The sequence below is a fragment of the Schistocerca cancellata genome, chromosome 2 (genome assembly GCF_023864275.1).
Source record: "Schistocerca cancellata isolate TAMUIC-IGC-003103 chromosome 2, iqSchCanc2.1, whole genome shotgun sequence".
NCBI lineage: Eukaryota > Metazoa > Arthropoda > Insecta > Orthoptera > Acrididae > Schistocerca > Schistocerca cancellata.
Window position 1 is genome coordinate 1,099,835,323 of NC_064627.1, and position 18,549 is coordinate 1,099,853,871.

The window sequence follows — 18,549 nt, forward strand, 5'->3', positions numbered from 1 at the left end:
GATGCCCGAGAGGGTGTCTGCCGTAGCACCCCTAACGAGATAGCGGCGTTTCGCGTAGTCGTTATTGCAAGTCACATCAGCAAAAACAATCACCTCCTTAGCAGCAGGCAGTGCGCGCCTAGCGGCAGCTCTACATGAAGGTACCAATAGCCCAGGAAGGCCGCCGACCGCGGGAATTCGCGCCGCCTCCATCCCGCCAGCCTACACGAGACTTACAGAGCACCCTGGAAGACATCGAGGGACTGGAGTAACTGGCATGCGACGTGTCACAGGGCTCGTTGGTCTAGGGGTATGATTCCTGCTTAGGGTGCAGGAGGTCCCGGGTTCAAATACCGGACGAGCCCTAGCGTTTTGTGCAAACTGATCGCACGTCAGTGGCTGAGTCAGCGCAAAAAGCTCGCCGCCAATATCAAATGAATTTCTTATTTGATGTGAGCAATTGACACTCTGGTCCGACGCGTGAAGGCAGTTACGAAGGTTTCGGGTACAGATGGTAGCAGATGCATGTTAGTAAGTCTCGCTTAAAGTGATGAAAAAGTGTTTCCGCCCGGGATCGAACCGGGGACCTTCTGCGTGTTAGGCAGACGTGATAACCGCTACACCACGGAAACTGCTTATGTGCACCTTACTTCATAGACAACTTGTAGTGATGTTGCCATCGTAACTAAAAAATTCAATAAATGTGGTACTTGCAAAACGAAGGGACATGCAGCAGATGCACACACGACGAGGCTCACTGGAGTACAATACGACATAGGCAGGAAAATACTGTTCCCGACCGGGATCGAACCGGGGACCTTCTGCGTGTGAAGCAGACGTGATAACCGCTACACTACGGAAACGACGGACACGCTCAGTCCATCCTTGTGCACTCGAATACGCCTCAGCCTTTCTCTCGTCCGCGCATGCACACACCATAGTTCTTTTGACAGCCTGAAACCCATCGCAGCCGAGGGCTCAAGAAGTCTTCGGGGTGCCCGAGAGTGTGTCTGCCGTAGCACCCCTAACGAGATAGCGGCGTTTCGCGTAGTCGTTATTGCAAGTCACATCAGCAAAAACAATCACCTCCTTAGCAGCAGGCAGTGCGCGCCTAGCGGCAGCTCTACATGAAGGTACCAATAGCCCAGGAAGGCCGCCGACCGCGGGAATTCGCGCCGCCTCCATCCCGCCAGCCTACACGAGACTTCCAGAGCACCCTGGAAGACATCGAGGGACTGGAGTAACTGGCATGCGACGTGTCACAGGGCTCGTTGGTCTAGGGGTATGATTCCTGCTTAGGGTGCAGGAGGTCCCGGGTTCAAATCCCGGACGAGCCCTAGCGTTTTGTGCAAACTGATCGCACGTCAGTGGCTGAGTCAGCGCAAAAAGCTCGCCGCCAATATCAAATGAATTTCTTATTTGATGTGAGCAATTGACACTCTGGTCCGACGCGTGAAGGCAGTTACGAAGGTTTCGGGTACAGATGGTAGCAGATGCATGTTAGTAAGTCTCGCTTAAAGTGATGAAAAAGTGTTTCCGCCCGGGATCGAACCGGGGACCTTCTGCGTGTTAGGCAGACGTGATAACCGCTACACCACGGAAACTGCTTATGTGCACCTTACTTCATAGACAACTTGTAGTGATGTTGCCATCGTAACTAAAAAATTCAATAAATGTGGTACTTGCAAAACGAAGGGACATGCAGCAGATCCACACACGACGAGGCTCACTGGAGTACAATACGACATAGGCAGGAAAATACTGTTCCCGCCCGGGATCGAACCGGGGACCTTCTGCGTGTGAAGCAGACGTGATAACCGCTACACTACGGAAACGACGGACACGCTCAGTCCCTCCTTGTGCACTCGAATACGCCTCAGCCTTTCTCTCGTCCGCGCATGCACACACCATAGTTCTTTTGACAGCCTGAAACCCATCGCAGCCGAGGGCTCAAGAAGTCTTCAGGGTGCCCGAGAGGGTGTCTGCCGTAGCACCCCTAACGAGATAGCGGCGTTTCGCGTAGTCGTTATTGCAAGTCACATCAGCAAAAACAATCACCTCCTTAGCAGCAGGCAGTGCGCGCCTAGCGGCAGCTCTACATGAAGGTACCAATAGCCCAGGAAGGCCGCCGACCGCGGGAATTCGCGCCGCCTCCATCCCGCCAGCCTACACGAGACTTCCAGAGCACCCTGGAAGACATCGAGGGACTGGAGTAACTGGCATGCGACGTGTCACAGGGCTCGTTGGTCTAGGTTTATGATTCCTGCTTAGGGTGCAGGAGGTCCCGGGTTCAAATCCCGGACGAGCCCTAGCGTTTTGTGCAAACTGATCGCACGTCAGTGGCTGAGTCAGCGCAAAAAGCTCGCCGCCAATATCAAATGAATTTCTTATTTGATGTGAGCAATTGACACTCTGGTCCGACGCGTGAAGGCAGTTACGAAGGTTTCGGGTACAGATGGTAGCAGATGCATGTTAGTAAGTCTCGCTTAAAGTGATGAAAAAGTGTTTCCGCCCGGGATCGAACCGGGGACCTTCTGCGTGTTAGGCAGACGTGATAACCGCTACACCACGGAAACTGCTTATGTGCACCTTACTTCATAGACAACTTGTAGTGATGTTGCCATCGTAACTAAAAAATTCAATAAATGTGGTACTTGCAAAACGAAGGGACATGCAGCAGATCCACACACGACGAGGCTCACTGGAGTACAATACGACATAGGCAGGAAAATACTGTTCCCGCCCGGGATCGAACCGGGGACCTTCTGCGTGTGAAGCAGACGTGATAACCGCTACACTACGGAAACGACGGACACGCTCAGTCCCTCCTTGTGCACTCGAATACGCCTCAGCCTTTCTCTCGTCCGCGCATGCACACACCATAGTTCTTTTGACAGCCTGAAACCCATCGCAGCCGAGGGCTCAAGAAGTCTTCGGGGTGCCCGAGAGGGTGTCTGCCGTAGCACCCCTAACGAGATAGCGGCGTTTCGCGCAGTCGTTATTGCAAGTCACATCAGCAAAAACAATCACCTCCTTAGCAGCAGGCAGTGCGCGCCTAGCGGCAGCTCTACATGAAGGTACCAATAGCCCAGGAAGGCCGCCGACCGCGGGAATTCGCGCCGCCTCCATCCCGCCAGCCTACACGAGACTTCCAGAGCACCCTGGAAGACATCGAGGGACTGGAGTAACTGGCATGCGACGTGTCACAGGGCTCGTTGGTCTAGGGGTATGATTCCTGCTTAGGGTGCAGGAGGTCCCGGGTTCAAATCCCGGACGAGCCCTAGCGTTTTGTGCAAACTGATCGCACGTCAGTGGCTGAGTCAGCGCAAAAAGCTCGCCGCCAATATCAAATGAATTTCTTATTTGATGTGAGCAATTGACACTCTGGTCCGACGCGTGAAGGCAGTTACGAAGGTTTCGGGTACAGATGGTAGCAGATGCATGTTAGTAAGTCTCGCTTAAAGTGATGAAAAAGTGTTTCCGCCCGGGATCGAACCGGGGACCTTCTGCGTGTTAGGCAGACGTGATAACCGCTACACCACGGAAACTGCTTATGTGCACCTTACTTCATAGACAACTTGTAGTGATGTTGCCATCGTAACTAAAAAATTTAATAAATGTGGTACTTGCAAAACGAAGGGACATGCAGCAGATCCACACACGACGAGGCTCACTGGAGTACAATACGACATAGGCAGGAAAATACTGTTCCCGCCCGGGATCGAACCGGGGACCTTCTGCGTGTGAAGCAGACGTGATAACCGCTACACTACGGAAACGACGGACACGCTCAGTCCCTCCTTGTGCACTCGAATACGCCTCAGCCTTTCTCTCGTCCGCGCATGCACACACCATAGTTCTTTTGACAGCCTGAAACCCATCGCAGCCGAGGGCTCAAGAAGTCTTCAGGGTGCCCGAGAGGGTGTCTGCCGTAGCACCCCTAACGAGATAGCGGCGTTTCGCGTAGTCGTTATTGCAAGTCACATCAGCAAAAACAATCACCTCCTTAGCAGCAGGCAGTGCGCGCCTAGCGGCAGCTCTACATGAAGGTACCAATAGCCCAGGAAGGCCGCCGACCGCGGGAATTCGCGCCGCCTCCATCCCGCCAGCCTACACGAGACTTCCAGAGCACCCTGGAAGACATCGAGGGACTGGAGTAACTGGCATGCGACGTGTCACAGGGCTCGTTGGTCTAGGTTTATGATTCCTGCTTAGGGTGCAGGAGGTCCCGGGTTCAAATCCCGGACGAGCCCTAGCGTTTTGTGCAAACTGATCGCACGTCAGTGGCTGAGTCAGCGCAAAAAGCTCGCCGCCAATATCAAATGAATTTCTTATTTGATGTGAGCAATTGACACTCTGGTCCGACGCGTGAAGGCAGTTACGAAGGTTTCGGGTACAGATGGTAGCAGATGCATGTTAGTAAGTCTCGCTTAAAGTGATGAAAAAGTGTTTCCGCCCGGGATCGAACCGGGGACCTTCTGCGTGTTAGGCAGACGTGATAACCGCTACACCACGGAAACTGCTTATGTGCACCTTACTTCATAGACAACTTGTAGTGATGTTGCCATCGTAACTAAAAAATTCAATAAATGTGGTACTTGCAAAACGAAGGGACATGCAGCAGATCCACACACGACGAGGCTCACTGGAGTACAATACGACATAGGCAGGAAAATACTGTTCCCGCCCGGGATCGAACCGGGGACCTTCTGCGTGTGAAGCAGACGTGATAACCGCTACACTACGGAAACGACGGACACGCTCAGTCCCTCCTTGTGCACTCGAATACGCCACAGCCTTTCTCTCGTCCGCGCATGCACACACCATAGTTCTTTTGACAGCCTGAAACCCATCGCAGCCGAGGGCTCAAGAAGTCTTCGGGGTGCCCGAGAGGGTGTCTGCCGTAGCACCCCTAACGAGATAGCGGCGTTTCGCGCAGTCGTTATCGCAAGTCACATCAGCAAAAACAATCACCTCCTTAGCAGCAGGCAGTGCGCGCCTAGCGGCAGCTCTACATGAAGGTACCAATAGCCCAGGAAGGCCGCCGACCGCGGGAATTCGCGCCGCCTCCATCCCGCCAGCCTACACGAGACTTCCAGAGCACCCTGGAAGACATCGAGGGACTGGAGTAACTGGCATGCGACGTGTCACAGGGCTCGTTGGTCTAGGGGTATGATTCCTGCTTAGGGTGCAGGAGGTCCCGGGTTCAAATCCCGGACGAGCCCTAGCGTTTTGTGCAAACTGATCGCACGTCAGTGGCTGAGTCAGCGCAAAAAGCTCGCCGCCAATATCAAATGAATTTCTTATTTGATGTGAGCAATTGACACTCTGGTCCGACGCGTGAAGGCAGTTACGAAGGTTTCGGGTACAGATGGTAGCAGATGCATGTTAGTAAGTCTCGCTTAAAGTGATGAAAAAGTGTTTCCGCCCGGGATCGAACCGGGGACCTTCTGCGTGTTAGGCAGACGTGATAACCGCTACACCACGGAAACTGCTTATGTGCACCTTACTTCATAGACAACTTGTAGTGATGTTGCCATCGTAACTAAAAAATTCAATAAATGTGGTACTTGCAAAACGAAGGGACATGCAGCAGATCCACACACGACGAGGCTCACTGGAGTACAATACGACATAGGCAGGAAAATACTGTTCCCGCCCGGGATCGAACCGGGGACCTTCTGCGTGTGAAGCAGACGTGATAACCGCTACACTACGGAAACGACGGACACGCTCAGTCCCTCCTTGTGCACTCGAATACGCCTCAGCCTTTCTCTCGTCCGCGCATGCACACACCATAGTTCTTTTGACAGCCTGAAACCCATCGCAGCCGAGGGCTCAAGAAGTCTTCAGGGTGCCCGAGAGGGTGTCTGCCGTAGCACCCCTAACGAGATAGCGGCGTTTCGCGTAGTCGTTATTGCAAGTCACATCAGCAAAAACAATCACCTCCTTAGCAGCAGGCAGTGCGCGCCCAGCGGCAGCTCTACATGAAGGTACCAATAGCCCAGGAAGGCCGCCGACCGCGGGAATTAGCGCCGCCTCCATCCCGCCAGCCAACACGAGACTTCCAGAGCACCCTGGAAGACATCGAGGGACTGGAGTAACTGGCATGCAACGTGTCACAGGGCTCGTTGGTCTAGGGGTATGATTCCTGCTTAGGGTGCAGGAGGTCCCGGGTTCAAATCCCGGACGAGCCCTAGCGTTTTGTGCAAACTGATCGCACGTCAGTGGCTGAGTCAGCGCAAAAAGCTCGCCGCCAATATCAAATGAATTTCTTATTTGATGTGAGCAATTGACACTCTGGTCCGACGCGTGAAGGCAGTTACGAAGGTTTCGGGTACAGGTGGTAGCAGATGCATGTTAGTAAGTCTCGCTTAAAGTGATGAAAAAGTGTTTCCGCCCGGGATCGAACCGGGGACCTTCTGCGTGTTAGGCAGACGTGATAACCGCTACACCACGGAAACTGCTTATGTGCACCTTACTTCATAGACAACTTGTAGTGATGTTGCCATCGTAACTAAAAAATTCAATAAATGTGGTACTTGCAAAACGAAGGGACATGCAGCAGATCCACACACGACGAGGCTCACTGGAGTACAATACGACATAGGCAGGAAAATACTGTTCCCGCCGGGGATCGAACCCGGGACCTTCTGCGTGTGAAGCAGACGTGATAACCGCTACACTACGGAAACGACGGACACGCTCAGTCCATCCTTGTGCACTCGAATACGCCTCAGCCTTTCTCTCGTCCGCGCATGCACACACCATAGTTCTTTTGACAGCCTGAAACCCATCGCAGCCGAGGGCTCAAGAAGTCTTCAGGGTGCCCGAGAGGGTGTCTGCCGTAGCACTCCTAACGAGATAGCGGCGTTTCGCGTAGTCGTTATTGCAAGTCACATCAGCAAAAACAATCACCTCCTTAGCAGCAGGCAGTGCGCGCCTAGCGGCAGCTCTACATGAAGGTACCAATAGCCCAGGAAGGCCGCCGACCGCGGGAATTCGCGCCGCCTCCATCCCGCCAGCCTACACGAGACTTCCAGAGCACCCTGGAAGACATCGAGGGACTGGAGTAACTGGCATGCGACGTGTCACAGGGCTCGTTGGTCTAGGGGTATGATTCCTGTTTAGGGTGCAGGAGGTCCCGGGTTCAAATCCCGGACGAGCCCTAGCGTTTTGTGCAAACTGATCGCACGTCAGTGGCTGAGTCAGCGCAAAAAGCTCGCCGCCAATATCAAATGAATTTCTTATTTGATGTGAGCAATTGACACTCTGGTCCGACGCGTGAAGGCAGTTACGAAGGTTTCGGGTACAGATGGTAGCAGATGCATGTTAGTAAGTCTCGCTTAAAGTGATGAAAAAGTGTTTCCGCCCGGGATCGAACCGGGGACCTTCTGCGTGTTAGGCAGACGTGATAACCGCTACACCACGGAAACTGCTTATGTGCACCTTACTTCATAGACAACTTGTAGTGATGTTGCCATCGTAACTAAAAAATTCAATAAATGTGGTACTTGCAAAACGAAGGGACATGCAGCAGATGCACACACGACGAGGCTCACTGGAGTACAATACGACATAGGCAGGAAAATACTGTTCCCGACCGGGATCGAACCGGGGACCTTCTGCGTGTGAAGCAGACGTGATAACCGCTACACTACGGAAACGACGGACACGCTCAGTCCATCCTTGTGCACTCGAATACGCCTCAGCCTTTCTCTCGTCCGCGCATGCACACACCATAGTTCTTTTGACAGCCTGAAACCCATTGCAGCCGAGGGCTCAAGAAGTCTTCGGGGTGCCCGAGAGGGTGTCTGCCGTAGCACCCCTAACGAGATAGCGGCGTTTCGCGCAGTCGTTATTGCAAGTCACATCAGCAAAAACAATCACCTCCTTAGCAGCTGGCAGTGCGCGCCCAGCGGCAGCTCTACATGAAGGTACCAATAGCCCAGGAAGGCCGCCGACCGCGGGAATTCGCGCCGCCTCCATCCCGCCAGCCTACACGAGACTTCCAGAGCACCCTGGAAGACATCGAGGGACTGGAGTAACTGGCATGCGACGTGTCACAGGGCTCGTTGGTCTAGGGGTATGATTCCTGCTTAGGGTGCAGGAGGTCCCGGGTTCAAATACCGGTCGAGCCCTAGCGTTTTGTGCAAACTGATCGCACGTCAGTGGCTGAGTCAGCGCAAAAAGCTCGCCGCCAATATCAAATGAATTTCTTATTTGATGTGAGCAATTGACACTCTGGTCCGACGCGTGAAGGCAGTTACGAAGGTTTCGGGTACAGATGGTAGCAGATGCATGTTAGTAAGTCTCGCTTAAAGTGATGAAAAAGTGTTTCCGCCCGGGATCGAACCGGGGAACTTCTGCGTGTTAGGCAGACGTGATAACCGCTACACCACGGAAACTGCTTATGTGCACCTTACTTCATAGACAACTTGTAGTGATGTTGCCATCGTAACTAAAAAATTCAATAAATGTGGTACTTGCAAAACGAAGGGACATGCAGCAGATGCACACACGACGAGGCTCACTGGAGTACAATACGACATAGGCAGGAAAATACTGTTCCCGACCGGGATCGAACCGGGGACCTTCTGCGTGTGAAGCAGACGTGATAACCGCTACACTACGGAAACGACGGACACGCTCAGTCCCTCCTTGTGCACTCGAATACGCCTCAGCCTTTCTCTCGTCCGCGCATGCACACACCATAGTTCTTTTGACAGCCTGAAACCCATCGCAGCCGAGGGCTCAAGAAGTCTTCGGGGTGCCCGAGAGGGTGTCTGCCGTAGCACCCCTAACGAGATAGCGGCGTTTCGCGCAGTCGTTATTGCAAGTCACATCAGCAAAAACAATCACCTCCTTAGCAGCAGGCAGTGCGCGCCCAGCGGCAGCTCTACATGAAGGTACCAATAGCCCAGGAAGGCCGCCGACCGCGGGAATTAGCGCCGCCTCCATCCCGCCAGCCAACACGAGACTTCCAGAGCACCCTGGAAGACATCGAGGGACTGGAGTAACTGGCATGCAACGTGTCACAGGGCTCGTTGGTCTAGGGGTATGATTCCTGCTTAGGGTGCAGGAGGTCCCGGGTTCAAATCCCGGACGAGCCCTAGCGTTTTGTGCAAACTGATCGCACGTCAGTGGCTGAGTCAGCGCAAAAAGCTCGCCGCCAATATCAAATGAATTTCTTATTTGATGTGAGCAATTGACACTCTGGTCCGACGCGTGAAGGCAGTTACGAAGGTTTCGGGTACAGGTGGTAGCAGATGCATGTTAGTAAGTCTCGCTTAAAGTGATGAAAAAGTGTTTCCGCCCGGGATCGAACCGGGGACCTTCTGCGTGTTAGGCAGACGTGATAACCGCTACACCACGGAAACTGCTTATGTGCACCTTACTTCATAGACAACTTGTAGTGATGTTGCCATCGTAACTAAAAAATTCAATAAATGTGGTACTTGCAAAACGAAGGGACATGCAGCAGATCCACACACGACGAGGCTCACTGGAGTACAATACGACATAGGCAGGAAAATACTGTTCCCGCCCGGGATCGAACCCGGGACCTTCTGCATGTGAAGCAGACGTGATAACCGCTACACTACGGAAACGACGGACACGCTCAGTCCATCCTTGTGCACTCGAATACGCCTCAGCCTTTCTCTCGTCCGCGCATGCACACACCATAGTTCTTTTGACAGCCTGAAACCCATCGCAGCCGAGGGCTCAAGAAGTCTTCAGGGTGCCCGAGAGGGTGTCTGCCGTAGCACTCCTAACGAGATAGCGGCGTTTCGCGTAGTCGTTATTGCAAGTCACATCAGCAAAAACAATCACCTCCTTAGCAGCAGGCAGTGCGCGCCTAGCGGCAGCTCTACATGAAGGTACCAATAGCCCAGGAAGGCCGCCGACCGCGGGAATTCGCGCCGCCTCCATCCCGCCAGCCTACACGAGACTTCCAGAGCACCCTGGAAGACATCGAGGGACTGGAGTAACTGGCATGCGACGTGTCACAGGGCTCGTTGGTCTAGGGGTATGATTCCTGTTTAGGGTGCAGGAGGTCCCGGGTTCAAATCCCGGACGAGCCCTAGCGTTTTGTGCAAACTGATCGCACGTCAGTGGCTGAGTCAGCGCAAAAAGCTCGCCGCCAATATCAAATGAATTTCTTATTTGATGTGAGCAATTGACACTCTGGTCCGACGCGTGAAGGCAGTTACGAAGGTTTCGGGTACAGATGGTAGCAGATGCATGTTAGTAAGTCTCGCTTAAAGTGATGAAAAAGTGTTTCCGCCCGGGATCGAACCGGGGACCTTCTGCGTGTTAGGCAGACGTGATAACCGCTACACCACGGAAACTGCTTATGTGCACCTTACTTCATAGACAACTTGTAGTGATGTTGCCATCGTAACTAAAAAATTCAATAAATGTGGTACTTGCAAAACGAAGGGACATGCAGCAGATGCACACACGACGAGGCTCACTGGAGTACAATACGACATAGGCAGGAAAATACTGTTCCCGACCGGGATCGAACCGGGGACCTTCTGCGTGTGAAGCAGACGTGATAACCGCTACACTACGGAAACGACGGACACGCTCAGTCCATCCTTGTGCACTCGAATACGCCTCAGCCTTTCTCTCGTCCGCGCATGCACACACCATAGTTCTTTTGACAGCCTGAAACCCATTGCAGCCGAGGGCTCAAGAAGTCTTCGGGGTGCCCGAGAGGGTGTCTGCCGTAGCACCCCTAACGAGATAGCGGCGTTTCGCGCAGTCGTTATTGCAAGTCACATCAGCAAAAACAATCACCTCCTTAGCAGCTGGCAGTGCGCGCCCAGCGGCAGCTCTACATGAAGGTACCAATAGCCCAGGAAGGCCGCCGACCGCGGGAATTCGCGCCGCCTCCATCCCGCCAGCCTACACGAGACTTCCAGAGCACCCTGGAAGACATCGAGGGACTGGAGTAACTGGCATGCGACGTGTCACAGGGCTCGTTGGTCTAGGGGTATGATTCCTGCTTAGGGTGCAGGAGGTCCCGGGTTCAAATACCGGTCGAGCCCTAGCGTTTTGTGCAAACTGATCGCACGTCAGTGGCTGAGTCAGCGCAAAAAGCTCGCCGCCAATATCAAATGAATTTCTTATTTGATGTGAGCAATTGTCACTCTGGTCCGACGCGTGAAGGCAGTTACGAAGGTTTCGGGTACAGATGGTAGCAGATGCATGTTAGTAAGTCTCGCTTAAAGTGATGAAAAAGTGTTTCCGCCCGGGATCGAACCGCGGAACTTCTGCGTGTTAGGCAGACGTGATAACCGCTACACCACGGAAACTGCTTATGTGCACCTTACTTCATAGACAACTTGTAGTGATGTTGCCATCGTAACTAAAAAATTCAATAAATGTGGTACTTGCAAAACGAAGGGACATGCAGCAGATGCACACACGACGAGGCTCACTGGAGTACAATACGACATAGGCAGGAAAATACTGTTCCCGACCGGGATCGAACCGGGGACCTTCTGCGTGTGAAGCAGACGTGATAACCGCTACACTACGGAAACGACGGACACGCTCAGTCCATCCTTGTGCACTCGAATACGCCTCAGCCTTTCTCTCGTCCGCGCATGCACACACCATAGTTCTTTTGACAGCCTGAAACCCATTGCAGCCGAGGGCTCAAGAAGTCTTCGGGGTGCCCGAGAGGGTGTCTGCCGTAGCACCCCTAACGAGATAGCGGCGTTTCGCGCAGTCGTTATTGCAAGTCACATCAGCAAAAACAATCACCTCCTTAGCAGCTGGCAGTGCGCGCCCAGCGGCAGCTCTACATGAAGGTACCAATAGCCCAGGAAGGCCGCCGACCGCGGGAATTCGCGCCGCCTCCATCCTGCCAGCCTACACGAGACTTCCAGAGCACCCTGGAAGACATCGAGGGACTCGAGTAACTGGCATGCGACGTGTCACAGGGCTCGTTGGTCTAGGGGTATGATTCCTGCTTAGGGTGCAGGAGGTCCCGGGTTCAAATACCGGTCGAGCCCTAGCGTTTTGTGCAAACTGATCGCACGTCAGTGGCTGAGTCAGCGCAAAAAGCTCGCCGCCAATATCAAATGAATTTCTTATTTGATGTGAGCAATTGACACTCTGGTCCGACGCGTGAAGGCAGTTACGAAGGTTTCGGGTACAGATGGTAGCAGATGCATGTTAGTAAGTCTCGCTTAAAGTGATGAAAAAGTGTTTCCGCCCGGGATCGAACCGGGGAACTTCTGCGTGTTAGGCAGACGTGATAACCGCTACACCACGGAAACTGCTTATGTGCACCTTACTTCATAGACAACTTGTAGTGATGTTGCCATCGTAACTAAAAAATTCAATAAATGTGGTACTTGCAAAACGAAGGGACATGCAGCAGATCCACACACGACGAGGCTCACTGGAGTACAATACGACATAGGCAGGAAAATACTGTTCCCGCCCGGGATCGAACCGGGGACCTTCTGCGTGTGAAGCAGACGTGATAACCGCTACACTACGGAAACGACGGACACGCTCAGTCCCTCCTTGTGCACTCGAATACGCCTCAGCCTTTCTCTCGTCCGCGCATGCACACACCATAGTTCTTTTGACAGCCTGAAACCCATCGCAGCCGAGGGCTCAAGAAGTCTTCGGGGTGCCCGAGAGGGTGTCTGCCGTAGCACCCCTAACGAGATAGCGGCGTTTCGCGCAGTCGTTATTGCAAGTCACATCAGCAAAAACAATCACCTCCTTAGCAGCAGGCAGTGCGCGCCCAGCGGCAGCTCTACATGAAGGTACCAATAGCCCAGGAAGGCCGCCGACCGCGGGAATTCGCGCCGCCTCCATCCCGCCAGCCTACACGAGACTTCCAGAGCACCCTGGAAGACATCGAGGGACTGGAGTAACTGGCATGCGACGTGTCACACGGCTCGTTGGTCTAGGGGTATGATTCCTGCTTAGGGTGCAGGAGGTCCCGGGTTCAAATACCGGTCGAGCCCTAGCGTTTTGTGCAAACTGATCGCACGTCAGTGGCTGAGTCATCGCAAAAAGCTCGCCGCCAATATCAAATGAATTTCTTATTTGATGTGAGCAATTGACACTCTGGTCCGACGCGTGAAGGCAGTTACGAAGGTTTCGGGTACAGATGGTAGCAGATGCATGTTAGTAAGTCTCGCTTAAAGTGATGAAAAAGTGTTTCCGCCCGGGATCGAACCGGGGACCTTCTGCGTGTTAGGCAGACGTGATAACCGCTACACCACGGAAACTGCTTATGTGCACCTTACTTCATAGACAACTTGTAGTGATGTTGCCATCGTAACTAAAAAATTCAATAAATGTGGTACTTGCAAAACGAAGGGACATGCAGCAGATGCACACACGACGAGGCTCACTGGAGTACAATACGACATAGGCAGGAAAATACTGTTCCCGACCGGGATCGAACCGGGGACCTTCTGCGTGTGAAGCAGACGTGATAACCGCTACACTACGGAAACGACGGACACGCTCAGTCCATCCTTGTGCACTCGAATACGCCTCAGCCTTTCTCTCGTCCGCGCATGCACACACCATAGTTCTTTTGACAGCCTGAAACCCATCGCAGCCGAGGGCTCAAGAAGTCTTCAGGATGCCCGAGAGGGTGTCTGCCGTAGCACCCCTAACGAGATAGCGGCGTTTCGCGTAGTCGTTATTGCAAGTCACATCAGCAAAAACAATCACCTCCTTAGCAGCAGGCAGTGCGCGCCTAGCGGCAGCTCTACATGAAGGTACCAATAGCCCAGGAAGGCCGCCGACCGCGGGAATTCGCGCCGCCTCCATCCCGCCAGCCTACACGAGACTTCCAGAGCACCCTGGAAGACATCGAGGGACTGGAGTAACTGGCATGCGACGTGTCACAGGGCTCGTTGGTCTAGGGGTATGATTCCTGCTTAGGGTGCAGGAGGTCCCGGGTTCAAATCCCGGACGAGCCCTAGCGTTTTGTGCAAACTGATCGCACGTCAGTGGCTGAGTCAGCGCAAAAAGCTCGCCGCCAATATCAAATGAATTTCTTATTTGATGTGAGCAATTGACACTCTGGTCCGACGCGTGAAGGCAGTTACGAAGGTTTCGGGTACAGATGGTAGCAGATGCATGTTAGTAAGTCTCGCTTAAAGTGATGAAAAAGTGTTTCCGCCCGGGATCGAACCGGGGACTTTCTGCGTGTTAGGCAGACGTGATAACCGCTACACCACGGAAACTGCTTATGTGCACCTTACTTCATAGACAACTTGTAGTGATGTTGCCATCGTAACTAAAAAATTCAATAAATGTGGTACTTGCAAAACGAAGGGACATGCAGCAGATGCACACACGACGAGGCTCACTGGAGTACAATACGACATAGGCAGGAAAATACTGTTCCCGACCGGGATCGAACCGGGGACCTTCTGCGTGTGAAGCAGACGTGATAACCGCTACACTACGGAAACGACGGACACGCTCAGTCCATCCTTGTGCACTCGAATACGCCTCAGCCTTTCTCTCGTCCGCGCATGCACACACCATAGTTCTTTTGACAGCCTGAAACCCATTGCAGCCGAGGGCTCAAGAAGTCTTCGGGGTGCCCGAGAGGGTGTCTGCCGTAGCACCCCTAACGAGATAGCGGCGTTTCGCGCAGTCGTTATTGCAAGTCACATCTGCAAAAACAATCACCTCCTTAGCAGCTGGCAGTGCGCGCCCAGCGGCAGCTCTACATGAAGGTACCAATAGCCCAGGAAGGCCGCCGACCGCGGGAATTCGCGCCGCCTCCATCCCGCCAGCCTACACGAGACTTCCAGAGCACCCTGGAAGACATCGAGGGACTCGAGTAACTGGCATGCGACGTGTCACAGGGCTCGTTGGTCTAGGGGTATGATTCCTGCTTAGGGTGCAGGAGGTCCCGGGTTCAAATACCGGTCGAGCCCTAGCGTTTTGTGCAAACTGATCGCACGTCAGTGGCTGAGTCAGCGCAAAAAGCTCGCCGCCAATATCAAATGAATTTCTTATTTGATGTGAGCAATTGACACTCTGGTCCGACGCGTGAAGGCAGTTACGAAGGTTTCGGGTACAGATGGTAGCAGATGCATGTTAGTAAGTCTCGCTTAAAGTGATGAAAAAGTGTTTCCGCCCGGGATCGAACCGGGGAACTTCTGCGTGTTAGGCAGACGTGATAACCGCTACACCACGGAAACTGCTTATGTGCACCTTACTTCATAGACAACTTGTAGTGATGTTGCCATCGTAACTAAAAAATTCAATAAATGTGGTACTTGCAAAACGAAGGGACATGCAGCAGATCCACACACGACGAGGCTCACTGGAGTACAATACGACATAGGCAGGAAAATACTGTTCCCGCCCGGGATCGAACCGGGGACCTTCTGCGTGTGAAGCAGACGTGATAACCGCTACACTACGGAAACGACGGACACGCTCAGTCCCTCCTTGTGCACTCGAATACGCCTCAGCCTTTCTCTCGTCCGCGCATGCACACACCATAGTTCTTTTGACAGCCTGAAACCCATCGCAGCCGAGGGCTCAAGAAGTCTTCGGGGTGCCCGAGAGGGTGTCTGCCGTAGCACCCCTAACGAGATAGCGGCGTTTCGCGCAGTCGTTATTGCAAGTCACAGCAGCAAAAACAATCACCTCCTTAGCAGCAGGCAGTGCGCGCCCAGCGGCAGCTCTACATGAAGGTACCAATAGCCCAGGAAGGCCGCCGACCGCGGGAATTCGCGCCGCCTCCATCCCGCCAGCCTACACGAGACTTCCAGAGCACCCTGGAAGACATCGAGGGACTGGAGTAACTGGCATGCGACGTGTCACAGGGCTCGTTGGTCTAGGGGTATGATTCCTGCTTAGGGTGCAGGAGGTCCCGGGTTCAAATACCGGTTGAACCCTAGCGTTTTGTGCAAACTGATCGCACGTCAGTGGCTGAGTCATCGCAAAAAGCTCGCCGCCAATATCAAATGAATTTCTTATTTGATGTGAGCAATTGACACTCTGGTCCGACGCGTGAAGGCAGTTACGAAGGTTTCGGGTACAGATGGTAGCAGATGCATGTTAGTAAGTCTCGCTTAAAGTGATGAAAAAGTGTTTCCGCCCTGGATCGAACCGGGGACCTTCTGCGTGTTAGGCAGACGTGATAACCGCTACACCACGGAAACTGCTTATGTGCACCTTACTTCATAGACAACTTGTAGTGATGTTGCCATCGTAACTAAAAAATTCAATAAATGTGGTACTTGCAAAACGAAGGGACATGCAGCAGATGCACACACGACGAGGCTCACTGGAGTACAATACGACATAGGCAGGAAAATACTGTTCCCGACCGGGATCGAACCGGGGACCTTCTGCGTGTGAAGCAGACGTGATAACCGCTACACTACGGAAACGACGGACACGCTCAGTCCATCCTTGTGCACTCGAATACGCCTCAGCCTTTCTCTCGTCCGCGCATGCACACACCATAGTTCTTTTGACAGCCTGAAACCCATCGCAGCCGAGGGCTCAAGAAGTCTTCAGGATGCCCGAGAGGGTGTCTGCCGTAGCACCCCTAACGAGATAGCGGCGTTTCGCGTAGTCGTTATTGCAAGTCACATCAGCAAAAACAATCACCTCCTTAGCAGCAGGCAGTGCGCGCCTAGCGGCAGCTCTACATGAAGGTACCAATAGCCCAGGAAGGCCGCCGACCGCGGGAATTCGCGCCGCCTCCATCCCGCCAGCCTACACGAGACTTCCAGAGCACCCTGGAAGACATCGAGGGACTGGAGTAACTGGCATGCGACGTGTCACAGGGCTCGTTGGTCTAGGGGTATGATTCCTGCTTAGGGTGCAGGAGGTCCCGGGTTCAAATCCCGGACGAGCCCTAGCGTTTTGTGCAAACTGATCGCACGTCAGTGGCTGAGTCAGCGCAAAAAGCTCGCCGCCAATATCAAATGAATTTCTTATTTGATGTGAGCAATTGACACTCTGGTCCGACGCGTGAAGGCAGTTACGAAGGTTTCGGGTACAGATGGTAGCAGATGCATGTTAGTAAGTCTCGCTTAAAGTGATGAAAAAGTGTTTCCGCCCGGGATCGAACCGGGGACCTTCTGCGTGTTAGGCAGACGTGATAACCGCTACACCACGGAAACTGCTTATGTGCACCTTACTTCATAGACAACTTGTAGTGATGTTGCCATCGTAACTAAAAAATTCAATAAATGTGGTACTTGCAAAACGAAGGGACATGCAGCAGATGCACACACGACGAGGCTCACTGGAGTACAATACGACATAGGCAGGAAAATACTGTTCCCGACCGGGATCGAACCGGGGACCTTCTGCGTGTGAAGCAGACGTGATAACCGCTACACTACGGAAACGACGGACACGCTCAGTCCATCCTTGTGCACTCGAATACGCCTCAGCCTTTCTCTCGTCCGCGCATGCACACACCATAGTTCTTTTGACAGCCTGAAACCCATTGCAGCCGAGGGCTCAAGAAGTCTTCGGGGTGCCCGAGAGGGTGTCTGCCGTAGCACCCCTAACGAGATAGCGGCGTTTCGCGCAGTCGTTATTGCAAGTCACATCTGCAAAAACAATCACCTCCTTAGCAGCTGGCAGTGCGCGCCCAGCGGCAGCTCTACATGAAGGTACCAATAGCCCAGGAAGGCCGCCGACCGCGGGAATTCGCGCCGCCTCCATCCCGCCAGCCTACACGAGACTTCCAGAGCACCCTGGAAGACATCGAGGGACTCGAGTAACTGGCATGCGACGTGTCACAGGGCTCGTTGGTCTAGGGGTATGATTCCTGCTTAGGGTGCAGGAGGTCCCGGGTTCAAATACCGGTCGAGCCCTAGCGTTTTGTGCAAACTGATCGCACGTCAGTGGCTGAGTCAGCGCAAAAAGCTCGCCGCCAATATCAAATGAATTTCTTATTTGATGTGAGCAATTGACACTCTGGTCCGACGCGTGAAGGCAGTTACGAAGGTTTCGGGTACAGATGGTAGCAGATGCATGTTAGTAAGTCTCGCTTAAAGTGATGAAAAAGTGTTTCCGCCCGGGATCGAACCGGGGAACTTCTGCGTGTTAGGCAGACGTGATAACCGCTACACCACGGAAACTGCTTATGTGCACCTTACTTCATAGACAACTTGTAGTGATGTTGCCATCGTAACTAAAAAATTCAATAAATGTGGTACTTGCAAAACGAAGGGACATGCAGCAGATCCACACACGACGAGGCTCACTGGAGTACAATACGACATAGGCAGGAAAATACTGTTCCCGCCCGGGATCGAACCGGGGACCTTCTGCGTGTGAAGCAGACGTGATAACCGCTACACTACGGAAACGACGGACACGCTCAGTCCCTCCTTGTGCACTCGAATACGCCTCAGCCTTTCTCTCGTCCGCGCATGCACACACCATAGTTCTTTTGACAGCCTGAAACCCATCGCAGCCGAGGGCTCAAGAAGTCTTCGGGGTGCCCGAGAGGGTGTCTGCCGTAGCACCCCTAACGAGATAGCGGCGTTTCGCGCAGTCGTTATTGCAAGTCACAGCAGC

At 53.3% G+C, this 18,549-nt stretch overlaps 50 non-coding genes across 50 annotated transcripts; 12 read left to right on the plus strand and 38 right to left on the minus strand.

Annotated features, from left to right (window-relative positions):
- Positions 1–272: 272 nt before the first annotated feature.
- On the plus strand, positions 273–344 carry Trnap-agg (transfer RNA proline (anticodon AGG)). Its single transcript has one exon. It is a non-coding gene; the product is annotated as a tRNA-Pro (tRNA).
- A 194-nt stretch (positions 345–538) lies between these two features.
- Positions 539–611, minus strand: Trnav-aac (transfer RNA valine (anticodon AAC)). Its single transcript has one exon. It is a non-coding gene; the product is annotated as a tRNA-Val (tRNA).
- A 158-nt stretch (positions 612–769) lies between these two features.
- Trnav-cac (transfer RNA valine (anticodon CAC)) lies at positions 770–842 on the minus strand. The gene has a single exon. It is a non-coding gene; the product is annotated as a tRNA-Val (tRNA).
- A 402-nt stretch (positions 843–1,244) lies between these two features.
- Positions 1,245–1,316, plus strand: Trnap-agg (transfer RNA proline (anticodon AGG)). Its single transcript has one exon. It is a non-coding gene; the product is annotated as a tRNA-Pro (tRNA).
- A 194-nt stretch (positions 1,317–1,510) lies between these two features.
- Positions 1,511–1,583, minus strand: Trnav-aac (transfer RNA valine (anticodon AAC)). The gene has a single exon. It is a non-coding gene; the product is annotated as a tRNA-Val (tRNA).
- A 158-nt stretch (positions 1,584–1,741) lies between these two features.
- Trnav-cac (transfer RNA valine (anticodon CAC)) lies at positions 1,742–1,814 on the minus strand. Its single transcript has one exon. It is a non-coding gene; the product is annotated as a tRNA-Val (tRNA).
- A 402-nt stretch (positions 1,815–2,216) lies between these two features.
- Trnap-agg (transfer RNA proline (anticodon AGG)) lies at positions 2,217–2,288 on the plus strand. Its single transcript has one exon. It is a non-coding gene; the product is annotated as a tRNA-Pro (tRNA).
- A 194-nt stretch (positions 2,289–2,482) lies between these two features.
- On the minus strand, positions 2,483–2,555 carry Trnav-aac (transfer RNA valine (anticodon AAC)). The gene has a single exon. It is a non-coding gene; the product is annotated as a tRNA-Val (tRNA).
- A 158-nt stretch (positions 2,556–2,713) lies between these two features.
- On the minus strand, positions 2,714–2,786 carry Trnav-cac (transfer RNA valine (anticodon CAC)). The gene has a single exon. It is a non-coding gene; the product is annotated as a tRNA-Val (tRNA).
- Positions 2,787–3,188: 402 nt separating this feature from the next.
- Trnap-agg (transfer RNA proline (anticodon AGG)) lies at positions 3,189–3,260 on the plus strand. The gene has a single exon. It is a non-coding gene; the product is annotated as a tRNA-Pro (tRNA).
- A 194-nt stretch (positions 3,261–3,454) lies between these two features.
- Trnav-aac (transfer RNA valine (anticodon AAC)) lies at positions 3,455–3,527 on the minus strand. Its single transcript has one exon. It is a non-coding gene; the product is annotated as a tRNA-Val (tRNA).
- Positions 3,528–3,685: 158 nt separating this feature from the next.
- Trnav-cac (transfer RNA valine (anticodon CAC)) lies at positions 3,686–3,758 on the minus strand. Its single transcript has one exon. It is a non-coding gene; the product is annotated as a tRNA-Val (tRNA).
- A 402-nt stretch (positions 3,759–4,160) lies between these two features.
- Trnap-agg (transfer RNA proline (anticodon AGG)) lies at positions 4,161–4,232 on the plus strand. Its single transcript has one exon. It is a non-coding gene; the product is annotated as a tRNA-Pro (tRNA).
- A 194-nt stretch (positions 4,233–4,426) lies between these two features.
- Positions 4,427–4,499, minus strand: Trnav-aac (transfer RNA valine (anticodon AAC)). The gene has a single exon. It is a non-coding gene; the product is annotated as a tRNA-Val (tRNA).
- Positions 4,500–4,657: 158 nt separating this feature from the next.
- Trnav-cac (transfer RNA valine (anticodon CAC)) lies at positions 4,658–4,730 on the minus strand. Its single transcript has one exon. It is a non-coding gene; the product is annotated as a tRNA-Val (tRNA).
- Positions 4,731–5,132: 402 nt separating this feature from the next.
- Positions 5,133–5,204, plus strand: Trnap-agg (transfer RNA proline (anticodon AGG)). Its single transcript has one exon. It is a non-coding gene; the product is annotated as a tRNA-Pro (tRNA).
- Positions 5,205–5,398: 194 nt separating this feature from the next.
- Trnav-aac (transfer RNA valine (anticodon AAC)) lies at positions 5,399–5,471 on the minus strand. The gene has a single exon. It is a non-coding gene; the product is annotated as a tRNA-Val (tRNA).
- Positions 5,472–5,629: 158 nt separating this feature from the next.
- On the minus strand, positions 5,630–5,702 carry Trnav-cac (transfer RNA valine (anticodon CAC)). Its single transcript has one exon. It is a non-coding gene; the product is annotated as a tRNA-Val (tRNA).
- Positions 5,703–6,104: 402 nt separating this feature from the next.
- Trnap-agg (transfer RNA proline (anticodon AGG)) lies at positions 6,105–6,176 on the plus strand. Its single transcript has one exon. It is a non-coding gene; the product is annotated as a tRNA-Pro (tRNA).
- A 194-nt stretch (positions 6,177–6,370) lies between these two features.
- On the minus strand, positions 6,371–6,443 carry Trnav-aac (transfer RNA valine (anticodon AAC)). The gene has a single exon. It is a non-coding gene; the product is annotated as a tRNA-Val (tRNA).
- A 158-nt stretch (positions 6,444–6,601) lies between these two features.
- Positions 6,602–6,674, minus strand: Trnav-cac (transfer RNA valine (anticodon CAC)). Its single transcript has one exon. It is a non-coding gene; the product is annotated as a tRNA-Val (tRNA).
- Positions 6,675–7,076: 402 nt separating this feature from the next.
- On the plus strand, positions 7,077–7,148 carry Trnap-agg (transfer RNA proline (anticodon AGG)). The gene has a single exon. It is a non-coding gene; the product is annotated as a tRNA-Pro (tRNA).
- A 194-nt stretch (positions 7,149–7,342) lies between these two features.
- Positions 7,343–7,415, minus strand: Trnav-aac (transfer RNA valine (anticodon AAC)). The gene has a single exon. It is a non-coding gene; the product is annotated as a tRNA-Val (tRNA).
- A 158-nt stretch (positions 7,416–7,573) lies between these two features.
- Trnav-cac (transfer RNA valine (anticodon CAC)) lies at positions 7,574–7,646 on the minus strand. Its single transcript has one exon. It is a non-coding gene; the product is annotated as a tRNA-Val (tRNA).
- A 668-nt stretch (positions 7,647–8,314) lies between these two features.
- Trnav-aac (transfer RNA valine (anticodon AAC)) lies at positions 8,315–8,387 on the minus strand. The gene has a single exon. It is a non-coding gene; the product is annotated as a tRNA-Val (tRNA).
- A 158-nt stretch (positions 8,388–8,545) lies between these two features.
- Trnav-cac (transfer RNA valine (anticodon CAC)) lies at positions 8,546–8,618 on the minus strand. The gene has a single exon. It is a non-coding gene; the product is annotated as a tRNA-Val (tRNA).
- A 402-nt stretch (positions 8,619–9,020) lies between these two features.
- Positions 9,021–9,092, plus strand: Trnap-agg (transfer RNA proline (anticodon AGG)). Its single transcript has one exon. It is a non-coding gene; the product is annotated as a tRNA-Pro (tRNA).
- Positions 9,093–9,286: 194 nt separating this feature from the next.
- On the minus strand, positions 9,287–9,359 carry Trnav-aac (transfer RNA valine (anticodon AAC)). Its single transcript has one exon. It is a non-coding gene; the product is annotated as a tRNA-Val (tRNA).
- Positions 9,360–9,517: 158 nt separating this feature from the next.
- On the minus strand, positions 9,518–9,590 carry Trnav-cac (transfer RNA valine (anticodon CAC)). The gene has a single exon. It is a non-coding gene; the product is annotated as a tRNA-Val (tRNA).
- Positions 9,591–9,992: 402 nt separating this feature from the next.
- Positions 9,993–10,064, plus strand: Trnap-agg (transfer RNA proline (anticodon AGG)). Its single transcript has one exon. It is a non-coding gene; the product is annotated as a tRNA-Pro (tRNA).
- Positions 10,065–10,258: 194 nt separating this feature from the next.
- Positions 10,259–10,331, minus strand: Trnav-aac (transfer RNA valine (anticodon AAC)). Its single transcript has one exon. It is a non-coding gene; the product is annotated as a tRNA-Val (tRNA).
- A 158-nt stretch (positions 10,332–10,489) lies between these two features.
- Trnav-cac (transfer RNA valine (anticodon CAC)) lies at positions 10,490–10,562 on the minus strand. Its single transcript has one exon. It is a non-coding gene; the product is annotated as a tRNA-Val (tRNA).
- Positions 10,563–11,230: 668 nt separating this feature from the next.
- On the minus strand, positions 11,231–11,303 carry Trnav-aac (transfer RNA valine (anticodon AAC)). Its single transcript has one exon. It is a non-coding gene; the product is annotated as a tRNA-Val (tRNA).
- Positions 11,304–11,461: 158 nt separating this feature from the next.
- Trnav-cac (transfer RNA valine (anticodon CAC)) lies at positions 11,462–11,534 on the minus strand. The gene has a single exon. It is a non-coding gene; the product is annotated as a tRNA-Val (tRNA).
- A 668-nt stretch (positions 11,535–12,202) lies between these two features.
- On the minus strand, positions 12,203–12,275 carry Trnav-aac (transfer RNA valine (anticodon AAC)). The gene has a single exon. It is a non-coding gene; the product is annotated as a tRNA-Val (tRNA).
- A 158-nt stretch (positions 12,276–12,433) lies between these two features.
- Positions 12,434–12,506, minus strand: Trnav-cac (transfer RNA valine (anticodon CAC)). The gene has a single exon. It is a non-coding gene; the product is annotated as a tRNA-Val (tRNA).
- Positions 12,507–13,174: 668 nt separating this feature from the next.
- On the minus strand, positions 13,175–13,247 carry Trnav-aac (transfer RNA valine (anticodon AAC)). Its single transcript has one exon. It is a non-coding gene; the product is annotated as a tRNA-Val (tRNA).
- Positions 13,248–13,405: 158 nt separating this feature from the next.
- Positions 13,406–13,478, minus strand: Trnav-cac (transfer RNA valine (anticodon CAC)). The gene has a single exon. It is a non-coding gene; the product is annotated as a tRNA-Val (tRNA).
- A 402-nt stretch (positions 13,479–13,880) lies between these two features.
- Positions 13,881–13,952, plus strand: Trnap-agg (transfer RNA proline (anticodon AGG)). The gene has a single exon. It is a non-coding gene; the product is annotated as a tRNA-Pro (tRNA).
- Positions 13,953–14,146: 194 nt separating this feature from the next.
- Trnav-aac (transfer RNA valine (anticodon AAC)) lies at positions 14,147–14,219 on the minus strand. Its single transcript has one exon. It is a non-coding gene; the product is annotated as a tRNA-Val (tRNA).
- Positions 14,220–14,377: 158 nt separating this feature from the next.
- On the minus strand, positions 14,378–14,450 carry Trnav-cac (transfer RNA valine (anticodon CAC)). Its single transcript has one exon. It is a non-coding gene; the product is annotated as a tRNA-Val (tRNA).
- A 668-nt stretch (positions 14,451–15,118) lies between these two features.
- Positions 15,119–15,191, minus strand: Trnav-aac (transfer RNA valine (anticodon AAC)). Its single transcript has one exon. It is a non-coding gene; the product is annotated as a tRNA-Val (tRNA).
- Positions 15,192–15,349: 158 nt separating this feature from the next.
- On the minus strand, positions 15,350–15,422 carry Trnav-cac (transfer RNA valine (anticodon CAC)). Its single transcript has one exon. It is a non-coding gene; the product is annotated as a tRNA-Val (tRNA).
- Positions 15,423–16,090: 668 nt separating this feature from the next.
- Trnav-aac (transfer RNA valine (anticodon AAC)) lies at positions 16,091–16,163 on the minus strand. Its single transcript has one exon. It is a non-coding gene; the product is annotated as a tRNA-Val (tRNA).
- A 158-nt stretch (positions 16,164–16,321) lies between these two features.
- Positions 16,322–16,394, minus strand: Trnav-cac (transfer RNA valine (anticodon CAC)). The gene has a single exon. It is a non-coding gene; the product is annotated as a tRNA-Val (tRNA).
- Positions 16,395–16,796: 402 nt separating this feature from the next.
- Positions 16,797–16,868, plus strand: Trnap-agg (transfer RNA proline (anticodon AGG)). Its single transcript has one exon. It is a non-coding gene; the product is annotated as a tRNA-Pro (tRNA).
- Positions 16,869–17,062: 194 nt separating this feature from the next.
- On the minus strand, positions 17,063–17,135 carry Trnav-aac (transfer RNA valine (anticodon AAC)). The gene has a single exon. It is a non-coding gene; the product is annotated as a tRNA-Val (tRNA).
- A 158-nt stretch (positions 17,136–17,293) lies between these two features.
- Positions 17,294–17,366, minus strand: Trnav-cac (transfer RNA valine (anticodon CAC)). Its single transcript has one exon. It is a non-coding gene; the product is annotated as a tRNA-Val (tRNA).
- Positions 17,367–18,034: 668 nt separating this feature from the next.
- On the minus strand, positions 18,035–18,107 carry Trnav-aac (transfer RNA valine (anticodon AAC)). The gene has a single exon. It is a non-coding gene; the product is annotated as a tRNA-Val (tRNA).
- Positions 18,108–18,265: 158 nt separating this feature from the next.
- On the minus strand, positions 18,266–18,338 carry Trnav-cac (transfer RNA valine (anticodon CAC)). Its single transcript has one exon. It is a non-coding gene; the product is annotated as a tRNA-Val (tRNA).
- Positions 18,339–18,549: the final 211 nt, after the last annotated feature.